General features: G+C 48.2%; 1 protein-coding gene across 5 annotated transcripts in view; it reads right to left on the bottom strand.

The window, feature by feature from the left end:
- ggcx (gamma-glutamyl carboxylase) overlaps nt 1-11508 on the bottom strand; it is a 227662-nt gene that overhangs the window by 152176 nt on the left and 63978 nt on the right. The window lies entirely within an intron of this gene.

Here is an 11508-nt window from a genome sequence, read left to right as displayed (position 1 = left end):
GAGTACAGGTCCCCTCCTCTCCCGAAGATGCTGACTCTTACTGGGGTATGGGTCCCCTCATCTCTCACTGGGGTACGGGTCCCCTCCTCTTCCGAAGGTGCTGACTCTCACTGGGGTACAGGGCCCCTCACCTCTCACTGGGGTATGGGTTCCCTCCTCTCCCGAAGGTGCTGACTCTCACTGGGGTACAGGTCCCCTCGTCTCCTGAATGTGCTGACTCTCACTGGGGTATGGGTCCCCTCGTCTCTCACTGGGGTATAGGTCCCCTCCTCTCCTGAAGGTGCTGACTCTCACTGGGGTATGGGTCCCCTCGTCTCTCACTGGGGTATAGGTCCCCTCCTCTCCTGAAGGTGCTGACTCTCACTGGGGTACTGGTCACCACCTCCCCTGAGGGTGCTGACTCTCACTGGGGTATGGGTCCCCTCATCTCTCACTGGGGTACAGGTCCCCTCCTCTCCCGAAGGTGCTGACTCTCACTGGGGTGCAGTCCCCTCCTCTCCCGAAGGTGCTGACTCTCACTGGGGTATGGATCCCCTCGTCTCTCACTGGGGTACAGTCCCCTCCTCTCCCGAAGGTGCTGACTCTCACTAGGGTATAGGTCCCCTCCTCTCCCGAAGGTGCTGACTCTTACTGGGGTACAGGTCCCGGGCTATTTGTCTATGGGAGCATCACAACTAAACATCGAACCTTGCCTGATATCCACAGACAGGAACTTTCCAGCGGCAGTCACTGGATAGTGTTCAGGAATGGGAACCCTTGCTGATTCTTTTACCCTCTCTAACCCAGGGTCACTGAGCCAATTGTCACACCCCTACACTCCACCCTTGCTAACTCATTATAGTTGGATTACAGGATGAAGAAGTGGTATCATTCATTTAGCTCAACAGGAAACTGAATGCTGAGATAATTAATTGATCAACAGCTCTCAGTACTTCCTTTTAATGCAATTTTTTACTAAATCCATTTCTGACCATATGGCACCTTTTCATCTTAACACCACTGCCACCACCCCCCACCCCGTCCCCCAGCAAGGAGGTACAGAGTAAACCCTGGTACACGAGTTGTAAGTGTGCTAGCTGTTGCACTATACTGCACCAGAGTTACTTTTGCTGTTCCAGACGGCGAATCGCATTCAGTCTCTGGCTAATATTTATCCCTCAACCAACATCACTAAAAAGCAGATGATTTGGTCATTATCACATTGCTCTTTGTGGGAGCTTGCCTTACCCAAATTGGCTGTTGCGTTTCCTATATTACAACAATGACAACATTTCAAAAGTACTTAATTGGCTGTAAAGCACTTTGGGATGTCCAGAGGTTATGAAAGGTGCTATAGAAATGTGCGATTAATTTACTTTTTCTTGACTACTGGCCGTCCAATTGTCTTCCTTCCGCTTGTTGACTGTTATTGAGTTACAATTCCATTGACACCGGGCACCTCACCTGTGTCACCAATTTTCATGTGTGAGCTTGGGCAATGACTGTCAGGTTGTTCAACTGTACAGGCATAATAGCCAAACCTGACTCTAGCCTGATGGCACTTATCAGCAGGAATCATTGGAACACAATCAGGAGAGTGGGAAGCATGGATGATTTTTTTGCATGCTCCCTAGCATCCTGAGATGAGAATTGTAGAACTACTGACTGTCATGGCTGAGATCGGAAATCTCACACTGGTCAAAAATCAAATGTGGGCCCTTTGTGAGCTGATGGCTCAGTAGCAGACAGGGTGATGGATATATACACTGAGCTTCTGGGGGAGATCTTAATGGGCTGACTTTGTGTGACTGCTGAGAAAGTTGTAGGCAATGGCTTCCTCTCGCCTCATACCAGCTTGCACTAAAAACGAATGGAACTTTTTATGTTTTATGATTTGACCTTTTCATTTTCCACCTTCTATCACTCCCACAAGGACTTGGGGACTTAAGTTACATTTCTGATGCGTTTTGCAATACCTTGTATTTCAATAGTGAGCTTACACGGGATGCTGTCGCCCATACAATCATCATTTGTTGCCCTCCACTCCTCCGTACCAATTTACATTCTATCAACGTTAAACACTTCAATGGCTCACTGGGAAAATGCACCACCCAGTGTGGGACTAAGCCATACAGAGGAGGCAGGCGGCAGATTTACACTCTTGATCAATAGGCAGTGAGCTTTTCAGAAAAGGCTCATATGTGAGCGTTGGATTTGGACAGGACTGGGCTCAGCTCTGGTGTGCCTCCTGCATAATGGAATAGCTCTCCTAACTCACTGTCCAAGCTTACAGATGAAGAATGGTCACATGGGATAGTGGTAGATGCCCATGGATCCATTCCACAGTGAGAGTCAGTGATTTCAGAAGAGAGGAGAAACTGGCGGAGGAAGGGAATTTTAACCAGGTAATCTACTAATTAAAAACAAGAACTGTTCTGACAGTTCCTAAACCAGTTACCCTCATTATAGAGCTTATACTGCAATGCAATGCACCCAGTCGGGAGAGACACCTGCAGGGAGTATAACTTGGGAGACCATGGGCAGTGAATGCTGCTACGGGACCGGGCATTTTCTCCATAACTAGGTGTCAAATACACATAGATACAATTTGTCCATTTTTATCCATTTTTAAAATGAGTTCTGTACCATTTGGAGGTCTAAAGGCTGTGACTATGTAGCACAGGCCCGATTACAGCACACTTAATCCCATCCCCAGCTCATTGCCAGTAATTGGCTTGCTCAAGGACAGTTTAAAATGTAAACCACAGCACTTTTTGCAGATCAGTATGAGTTTGCATCAGCCACAGTAACACCTCAAGAATGTGTGATTGCTCAGAGCTGATGACCACTCCGCCACCTCACAAACACATCATAACTAATAGATAGAATCGGGAAACTGGCTTTTCTACATTACAACAGTGACTACACTCCAAAAGTACTTCATTAGCTGTAAAGCGCTTTGAGACGTCCGGTGGTTGTGAAAGGCGATATATAAATGCAAGTCTTTCTTTCTTTTACTTCGTGTGTGTGTGTAGTCGTGCCTTCAAGTCCCACTCCAAAGACTTGAGCACAAAATCTAAGCTGATACTTCAGTCTCTTCTTCTTGAGGCAGTGCCCCCAGAGTCGAGGATGACTTGTTTCCACACTAAAATGAGTTCTAAGGTGACTGATGAATCCAATGCAGGATCTATATTCTCTGTCACAGGTGGGGCAGACGGTGGTTGGAGGGACAGGTGGATGGGGTGCTTGGGTTGCAGTGCGCTCCTTCCGCTGTTTGTACTTGGCTTCTGCGTGCTCCCGACGAAGAGACTGGAGGTGTTCGGTGCCTTCCCGGATGCTTCTCCTCCATTTTGAGTGGTCTTGAAGCCAGTGATTCCCAGGAGTCAATGAGGATGTTAAATTTTTTCAAGGAGGCTTTGAGGGTGTCCTTGAAGCGTTTTCTCTGCCCACCTAGTGCTCGCTTGCCATGTCGGAGCTCGGAGTAGAGCGCTTGTTTCGGGAGTCTAGTATCGGGCATGCAGACAATGTGGCCCGCCCATCGAAGCTGATTGAGTGTGGTCAATGCTGCGATGCTGGGGATGTTGGCCTGAGAGAGAACACTGACATTGGTGCGCCTATACTGCCAATGAATTTGCAGGATTTTGCAGAGGCAGCATTGGTGGTACTTCTCCCAAGTGCTTTGAGGTGCCTACTGTACATAGTCCATGTCTCTGAAGCATATAGGAGGGCGGATATCACTACTGCTCTGAAGACCATGAGCTTGGTGCTGGGTTTGAGATCGTGGTCTTCGAACACTCTTTTCTGAAGGCGGCCAAAGGCTGCACTGGCCTACTGATGGCTTCATCATCGATGTCTGTCCTTGATGATAATAGGCTTCCAAGGTATGGGAAGTGTCCACGTTGTCCAAGGTCTCATCATGGATCTTGATAATCGGGGAGCAATATTGTGTGGTGGGGGAAGGTTGGTAGAGAATCTTTGTCTTACGGATGTTTAATGTAAGGTCCAGACTCTCGTACGCTTCAGTGAAGGTGTCGACGATGGTTTGGAATTCGGACCTCCAAGCGTTGTCTGCATATTGTAATTCAATGACAGAGGTTGGAACAACCTTGGATCTGGACTGGAGGTGTCAGAGGTTAAACAATTTCTTGTTAAAGATGAGATGAAGCATTGCAGTGAGGATGATTGAGAAGAGCATTGGTGCAATGACACAGCCTTGCTTGACCGTAATCTGCACTTGTATTGGGTCTGTGATGGATCCGTTGGTAAGATCATGGTTTGCATCTCATCGTGAAGCAGGCGGAGGATGGTGACAAATATTTGAGGAATAATTTTTAACATTATTAAGCGGTTAAGATGGTCATGGCCATGGAAACCACCGCTCCCTCCTACAAGTCCCGGGATTATTTTCACCGTTTCCATCCCAGCCGATTCTCGCCGCCCACGATTCCCCGGCCCCTATTGCCATTTTTTTTTTACCGGTTTACTCGCCACTCGCCGCCTGATGCTGTCGGATTAAGAAACGGAGCTGGAGCTGAATCGCCGAGTCGGAGAGGCCAGCAGCGAGGTCAGGACCCAGGGCAGGTACAGCATGGACCAGCAGGTAGGTCAGGGCCCAGGGCAGGTACAGCATGGACCAGCAGCGAGGTCAGGACCCAGGGCAGGTACAGCATGGACCAGCAGTGAGGTCGGGACCCAGGGCAGGTACAGCATGGACCAGCAGCGAGGTCGGGACCCAGGGCAGGTACAGCATGGACCAGCAGGTAGGTCAGGGCCCAGGGCAGGTACAGCATGGACCAGCAGGTAGGTCAGGGCCCAGGGCAGGTACAGCATGGACCAGCAGCGAGGTCGGGACCCAGGGCAGGTACAGCATGGACCAGCAGCGAGGTCGGGACCCAGGGCAGGTACAGCATGGGCTAGCAGGAAGGTCAGGACCCAGGGCAGGTACAGCATGGACCAGCAGCGAGGTCGGGACCCAGGGCAGGTACAGCATGGACCAGCAGCGAGGTCGGGACCCAGAGCAGGTACAGCATGGACCAGCAGCGAGGTCGGGACCCAGGGCAGGTACAGCATGGACTAGCAGGAAGGTCAGGACCCAGGGCAGGTACTGCATGGACTAGCAGGAAGGTCAGGACCCAGGGCAGGTACAGCATGGATTAGCAGCGAGGTCGGGACCCAGAGCAGGTACAGCATGGGCCAGCAGGTAGGTCAGGGCCCAGGGCAGGTACAGCATGGACTAGCAAGTAGGTCAGGGCCCAGGGCAAGTACAGCATGGACCAGCAGGTAGGTCAGGGCCCAGGGCAGGTACAGCATGGACCAGCAGCGAGGTCGGGACCCAGGGAAGGTACAACACGGGCCAGCAGTGAGGATTGGACCTAGGGCAAGTACAGCACGGACCAGCAGGAAGGTCGGGGCTTAGGGAAGGTACAGCATGGGCCAGTAGTGAGGTCGGGACCGAGGGCAGGTTAAGCATGGGCCAGCAGCGAGATCGGGAGTCCGAGGCCAACAGCGAGGTCGTGATACTTCAGTGCAGTGCTGAGGGAGCTCTGCACTGTTGGAGGTGCTGTCTTTTGGATGCGACATTAAACAGAAGCCCCACCTGCAGTTTCAGGTGGACATTAAAGATACCATGGCACTATATGCCTTGGCCATTATTAATCCCTCAACCAACATCACTAAGAAACAGATTATCTGGTAATTATTACATTGCTGTTTGTGGGATATTGCTGTGAGCAAATTGGCTGCTGCGTTTCCTACATTACAACAGTGACTACACTTCAAAAGACTTCATTGGCTGTAAAGGACATCCGACAGTTGTGAATGGCATTATATAAATGTAAACCTTTCTTTAGTGCAGGTACATTACATTGGGATCCTCCTGTACTGTAAGCAGTCACAGTCCTTCAAGCATCCCCCTGTCATCACCATACATAGAAACATAGAAAATAGGTGCAGGAGTAGGCCATTCAGCCCTTTGAGCCTGCACCGCCATGCAATGAGTTCATGGCTGAACATGCAACTTCAGTACCCCATTCCTACTTTCTCGCCATACCCCTTGATCCCCCTAGTAGTAAGGACTTCATCTAACTCCTTTTTGAATATATTTAGTGAATTCGCCTCAACAACTTTCTGTGGTAGAGAATTCCACAGGTTCACCACTCTCTGGGTGAAGAAGTTTCTCCTCATCTCGGTCCTAAATGGCTTACCGCTTATCCTTAGACTGTGTCCCCTGGTTCTGGACATCCCCAACATTGGGAACATTCTTCCTGCATCTAATCTGTCTAACCCCATCAGAATTTTAAACGTTTCTATGAGGTCCCCTCTCATTCTTCTGAACTCCAGTGAATACAAGCCCAGTTGATCCAGTCTTTCTTGATAGGTCAGTCCCGCCATCCCGGGAATCAGTCTGGTGAACCTTCGCTGCACTCCCTCAATAGCAAGAATGTCCTTCCTCAAGTTAGGAGACCAAAACTGTACACAATACTCCAGGTGTGGACCCACCAAGGCTCTGTGTTAGCTCTCTTAATTTCCAATGAAATACAAACTCCGATGGTAGTTTTAACTTTTTTAATCTCGGCAGAGAGCAACAAACTGCTGGCTGATTGCCAGTTTCTTTGTCTTACTGAGACACATGGTCAAAATGGCTGTACTTTATACCTGGATCAATTTACAGAAAAGAACTCGCCTTCTTTGACCTTATTGGCTCAATTGAAAGTCTTTTAACGTTTTATTGGCTCGCTACCCAAGGTCCAAAAATGTCAAGTTGATTGATGAGTTAATGCAACATGCTGAGCAGCACGTAGCAGCCTTGACTTGGGGGTCTGTGAATTTTCACAGTCTGTCTAAATGAGTCTGTTTGAATACTCTATCAATCCCCCCTTTGATTCTTTCACAAACTGAATCATAAAACATCAGGTATCACTGGTTAAACATTCTACAAAATAATTTCATACATGTTAATAGAGTTTCCTTCGAAAATTTGTTGATGTGTTTCGCCACATGTCCGGACTAGTAGCTTCCACACAAATTTACACCAACCCGAGTTAATTCAACCAGTAAACCACCTTTCCTTAAGCATTTATACATTTTCGCAAAATGGAATTGTCCTTATTAGATCTCAGCTTCAGTTACGGGTGCTCATTTAACGTGTGAAGCGTGGATCCAGGCTTTCTTTCCTTGATAAGGTCCCTCCCACTTGGCACCCAAAGGTTCTTTATGCAACTTTTTCACATAGACCCAGACTCCAGGGATGATGTTGTGTCCTCCTTCGGGTGGATTACCCCAAGCTGCCAATACCTGTCGGGAAACAGAACTAATAGCATTGGTTAAGTTCTGACAGTATGATAACAGAGTGTCACTCATTAAGTGAACATCAGCTTTCCGTAAATCGATAGTTCCTGGCAGCGACATGGGTCTTCCTGTTATAATTTCAAATGGGCTTAGACCTGTAGTTCTGTTCGGGGGTTGCCCTAATGCTACATAGCACTATTGGTAGTGCCTGGGGCCATGGTGTTCTGCTTGGTGATATTTGGCAAGCCGTTGTTTCAGAGTTCTATTCATTCGCTCTACTTGTCCTGATGATTGTGGATGATAAGGACAGTGTAAATCCCATGTAATGTTCAGAAACCGACAGACTTCTTGGCAGACAGCACCTGTGAAGTGTGTTCCCTGATCTGAGTCAATGCTACTCGGATCTCCCCATCGGGGAATGTAATCCTTACACAAGACCTTTGCAGTGTGATTGGCTGTGGCTCTTTTAGTTGGGACAGCTTCTACCCATCTAGAGAATCTGTCGACCATGACAAGAATGTTAATGTATCCTTGGCATGAAGGAAGAGATATATAATCAACCTGCAGATGCTGGAATGGTCCGACAGGGGCAGGGGGCCTCAGTTGGGGCATTACCGTGATGGATCCAGAATTATTTTTCTGGCAGACCACACAGCGGTCTGTTACCAGCTGGGCATGTTTTTTAAATCCCCGACCCCACCAGCTTTTCTGGAACCGTGCCATCATCTGTTGTGAGGCCAAGTGTCCCCACGAGTGGATCTGTTGGGCTAAAAAAGGCATAAGCGCTTGTGGCGTGACTGACTTGTCGGTAACTCTTTGTCTCCAGACACCATCTTCGCATAGCTTAATTCCTGCCTCAATCCATGTCCATTTTTCCTCTCGGGAGCACTCGCCTTGCATTGTTTGAAGGTCTCGTGTCAGTGTCCTGAGTGCTTTCAATCTGCACATCTGTGTTGGTTCTTCTGGAGGAACGCCCTGTGAGGCGGCATCTTTAGCTGCCTGGTCAGCTAGGGCATTTCCCTGTGCTTCTGTGATATTTTCCTTGGTATGGGCCTTACACTTCAGGATGGACACTTCCTGAGGTAATTGTATGGCCTCCAGTAAGTCTCGGACTTCTTTTCCATTTCGGATAGGTGTACCAGCAGCAGTGAGGAATCCTCTTTTTCGCCATAACATACCAAAGTCGTGAGCGACTCCAAAAGCATAACGCGAATCTGTGTAGACATTAGCTGTCTGTCCTTCTGCTATTTGACATGCTTCTGACAGGGCCCGTAACTCGGCCTGTTGTGCTGACGTTCCTGAGGGTAAACGTCCTTTTGCCACTACCTCATATAAGGTTGTAACTGCCCATCCTGCTTTTCTGGTACCATTGTCAACAAAGGAGGAACCATCTGTAAGCAGGATGAGGTCTGGGTTGTGCTCCTCTGCTGCTAAGGCTGCTTCTTCTGTTTCTTTTAAAATCTCCACGCAGTCATGCTCTTCACATTCTCCCCCCTCTTGCTCCCTCGATTCTGACATCGGGAGCATAGTTGCGGGATTAACAGGGCTGGCCCGGACGATATGGAGATTAGGAGCTTCCAAAACTGCTGTCCAGCGGGTCCATCTTGCTGCCGTCACCTGAGACATTCTATTCATAGACAGCAAAGCATGTACGGTGTGGGGACACTTGACAATCAGCTTTTGGTCGAGGACTAGACCCGCAGTGATCATTACCGCTCGACATGTAGCTTCCATGGCCCTTAGGCAACTTCTCCATCCGAGGGCTACCGCATCCAGTTTTGCCGAATAATAGCCAATAGGTCTTTGCTGATCCCCATGTTCTTGTGTCAGTATAGCTGTCATATATCCTTCTTTCTCATGAACAAACAGGGTAAATGGCTTACCACTGTCGGAGATTCCCAGAGCCGGTGCCGAATACAAAGCCTTTTTCAAACTCAGGAAGGCCTCTTGCTATTCTTTAGTGAGGGTGATGGCTTCTTTAGAGGCACGTTTCCCCTTTAAATATCATTCAGTGGCTGAGCAAGCTGTGTGAAGGAGTCAATCCAAGTTCTGTTAAAGTTACACAATCCCAAAAAAGACCTTAGTTCCTGAATAGTGGTGGGTTTTTTAGCAGCCCGAATGGCTGCAGTTCTATCCTGGGTAAGTTCTCTCTTTCCTTGTGAAATCTTTTGTCCCAGGTATACAACCTCTTCTTGGGATATTTGTGCTTTGTCGATGCTGGCTTTATGTCCTTTCAGCCGAAGGTGATCCAGCAAAGCTCGTAAATCATGTTCATGCTGTTCTTCCGTGTTTGAAGCTAGCAGGATATCGTCTACATATTGGATGACTGTGGATGACAGGGGAGGTAATTCTCGCAAATGGCTTTGTAAAGCCATGTGGAATACCGTAGGGCTGTTGTGGAAACCCTGCGGTAACCGGGTCCAAGTATACTGTTGCCCTTGGACCGTGAAAGCAAACCACTGTCGAACCTCCGGTGCCAGAGGCACCGACCAAAATCCGTTGGCCATATCTATAACCGAGAAATATTTATGTTCCGGTTTGAGGGCATTAAAAATGGTGGAGGGATCTGCGACCAAAGGAGCTTTTTGATCAATACACTGGTTAGCTTTCCTATAATCGACAGTCAAACGCCAAGTCTCATTAGATTTCTGTACCGGCCACACGGGGCTATTGGAGGAGCTATGTGTTTTAATAAGCACCCTTTGTTTCTCCAATTGCTGAATAACCGGTAAGATTCCCGCGATGGCAGTTGGACTGATGGGATACTGTTTAGTGCATGGAGGCTTGGTCCCTGTAAATGACGCAGGCTCCATCTGGAGTAGACCACAATCGTTCTTATCTTTAGCCCATATCGGGTGTTCCTTCAATTCTTCTTTCTTCAAAGTTCTAATTGACCATGTCACCCGACCATCCTCGAAATGCAACGATGAATCTATTTGGATTAGAACGTCCATTCCCAAAAGGGGTTGATCTACTGGGCCTATCCAGACTGGCGTGATTAGTTCATGTGGACCCAGCCCTATAAGTACCGGTGTTGTCCTTTTAATTTCCATTTTATGGCCCCCAACTCCATAGGCTGTACGTGCCCTACCATCCAACGGCAAAAAGTCTCCATATTGTAGGGGTAAGCATGTTAATTCCGCCCGTGTCTAAAAGACAGTCCACATCCTTATCGCCCACCCTCACAGTTATATATAGCCCATCTCCCCTTTGTTGTATTAGTGCGAGGAGGGGGGCCAGGGTGGGCTCTAATCGTTTTTTGCTATCCCAAGTAACTCCTTCTGTTGTTGTATTGTCAGTCGCTTAAATGCTTCTATGAGGTCGTTATCTTGTGACAAGCCTGGCTTGTTGGCTGAATTGTATCCCTGGCTGCGTCCTCTTCCCCAGCCACGACCTTTCTGTTTTGCCCTGCACGTCTTGGCCCAGTGACCTTCTTTCCCACAATAATGACATTTTCCGGGTAATTTTCCGAATGACTGTTTATCGGAATCCTGGGATTTCCATCCCATAGCCTGTACAGCTCGGACTTTAGCTCCCATATCCCGATCTAATTGGTTACATCGATCCACCAATGCTGCAAAGGTAGTTCCTCTACCTTCCCAGTCCAGTAACACTACCTTAAGCATTTTGGACAGTTCTGGCTTTAGACCTGCCACGAAAGCTGCTTTCAGGGGTCCAAACGCTTGTTCATCCATTTTCTCATCCGTATTATTCATACCCGAATGTTCTAGCCACGTGCACCTAAACCGCTCGTCATACTCCAAGACCTCCTCTGTTCCTTTCTGTTGGCAGACTGCAATTTTTCCCCAGTCTGTCTTAGCTGGACTGAAGGCTTGCAGCCAGTGTTTAATCGTCTCCCATCCTGCATCTAATTCTTGCTCATTCTGCCCCAAAGCTTCATCTACCTTGTCGTGCAATTTTCTTCCCTGTGTTTTTGGCACCATTATAGTCAAAATTTGCACTGCGTCCCAGGGATGAAGTTGATATATATTTCTTAAGCGGTCCAATTGGTCCCACGTTTTTACTCCCCCTTTCTTTGGATTGGGCATTTCCTTGGACCATTTATCAATTTTCTCTGGGTCTGCCGGATCATGAACTAAGTATTCTTCGTACACTCTTCTCTTTGTTTTTTTGGTTCCGCCCTCATCCGCAGTCTCTTCTGATTTGACTACAACTCGTCTTTTTTTAAATGGGGCAAAGCGCACCCCTAATTCTTCATGATCCTCCGACACTGTATTGTCG

The sequence above is a fragment of the Pristiophorus japonicus genome, chromosome 22, assembly GCF_044704955.1.
Source record: "Pristiophorus japonicus isolate sPriJap1 chromosome 22, sPriJap1.hap1, whole genome shotgun sequence".
Taxonomy (NCBI): domain Eukaryota; kingdom Metazoa; phylum Chordata; class Chondrichthyes; family Pristiophoridae; genus Pristiophorus; species Pristiophorus japonicus.
The sequence above is the reverse complement of the archived record's forward strand: the minus strand, read 5'-3'. Positions and strand labels throughout refer to the sequence as shown.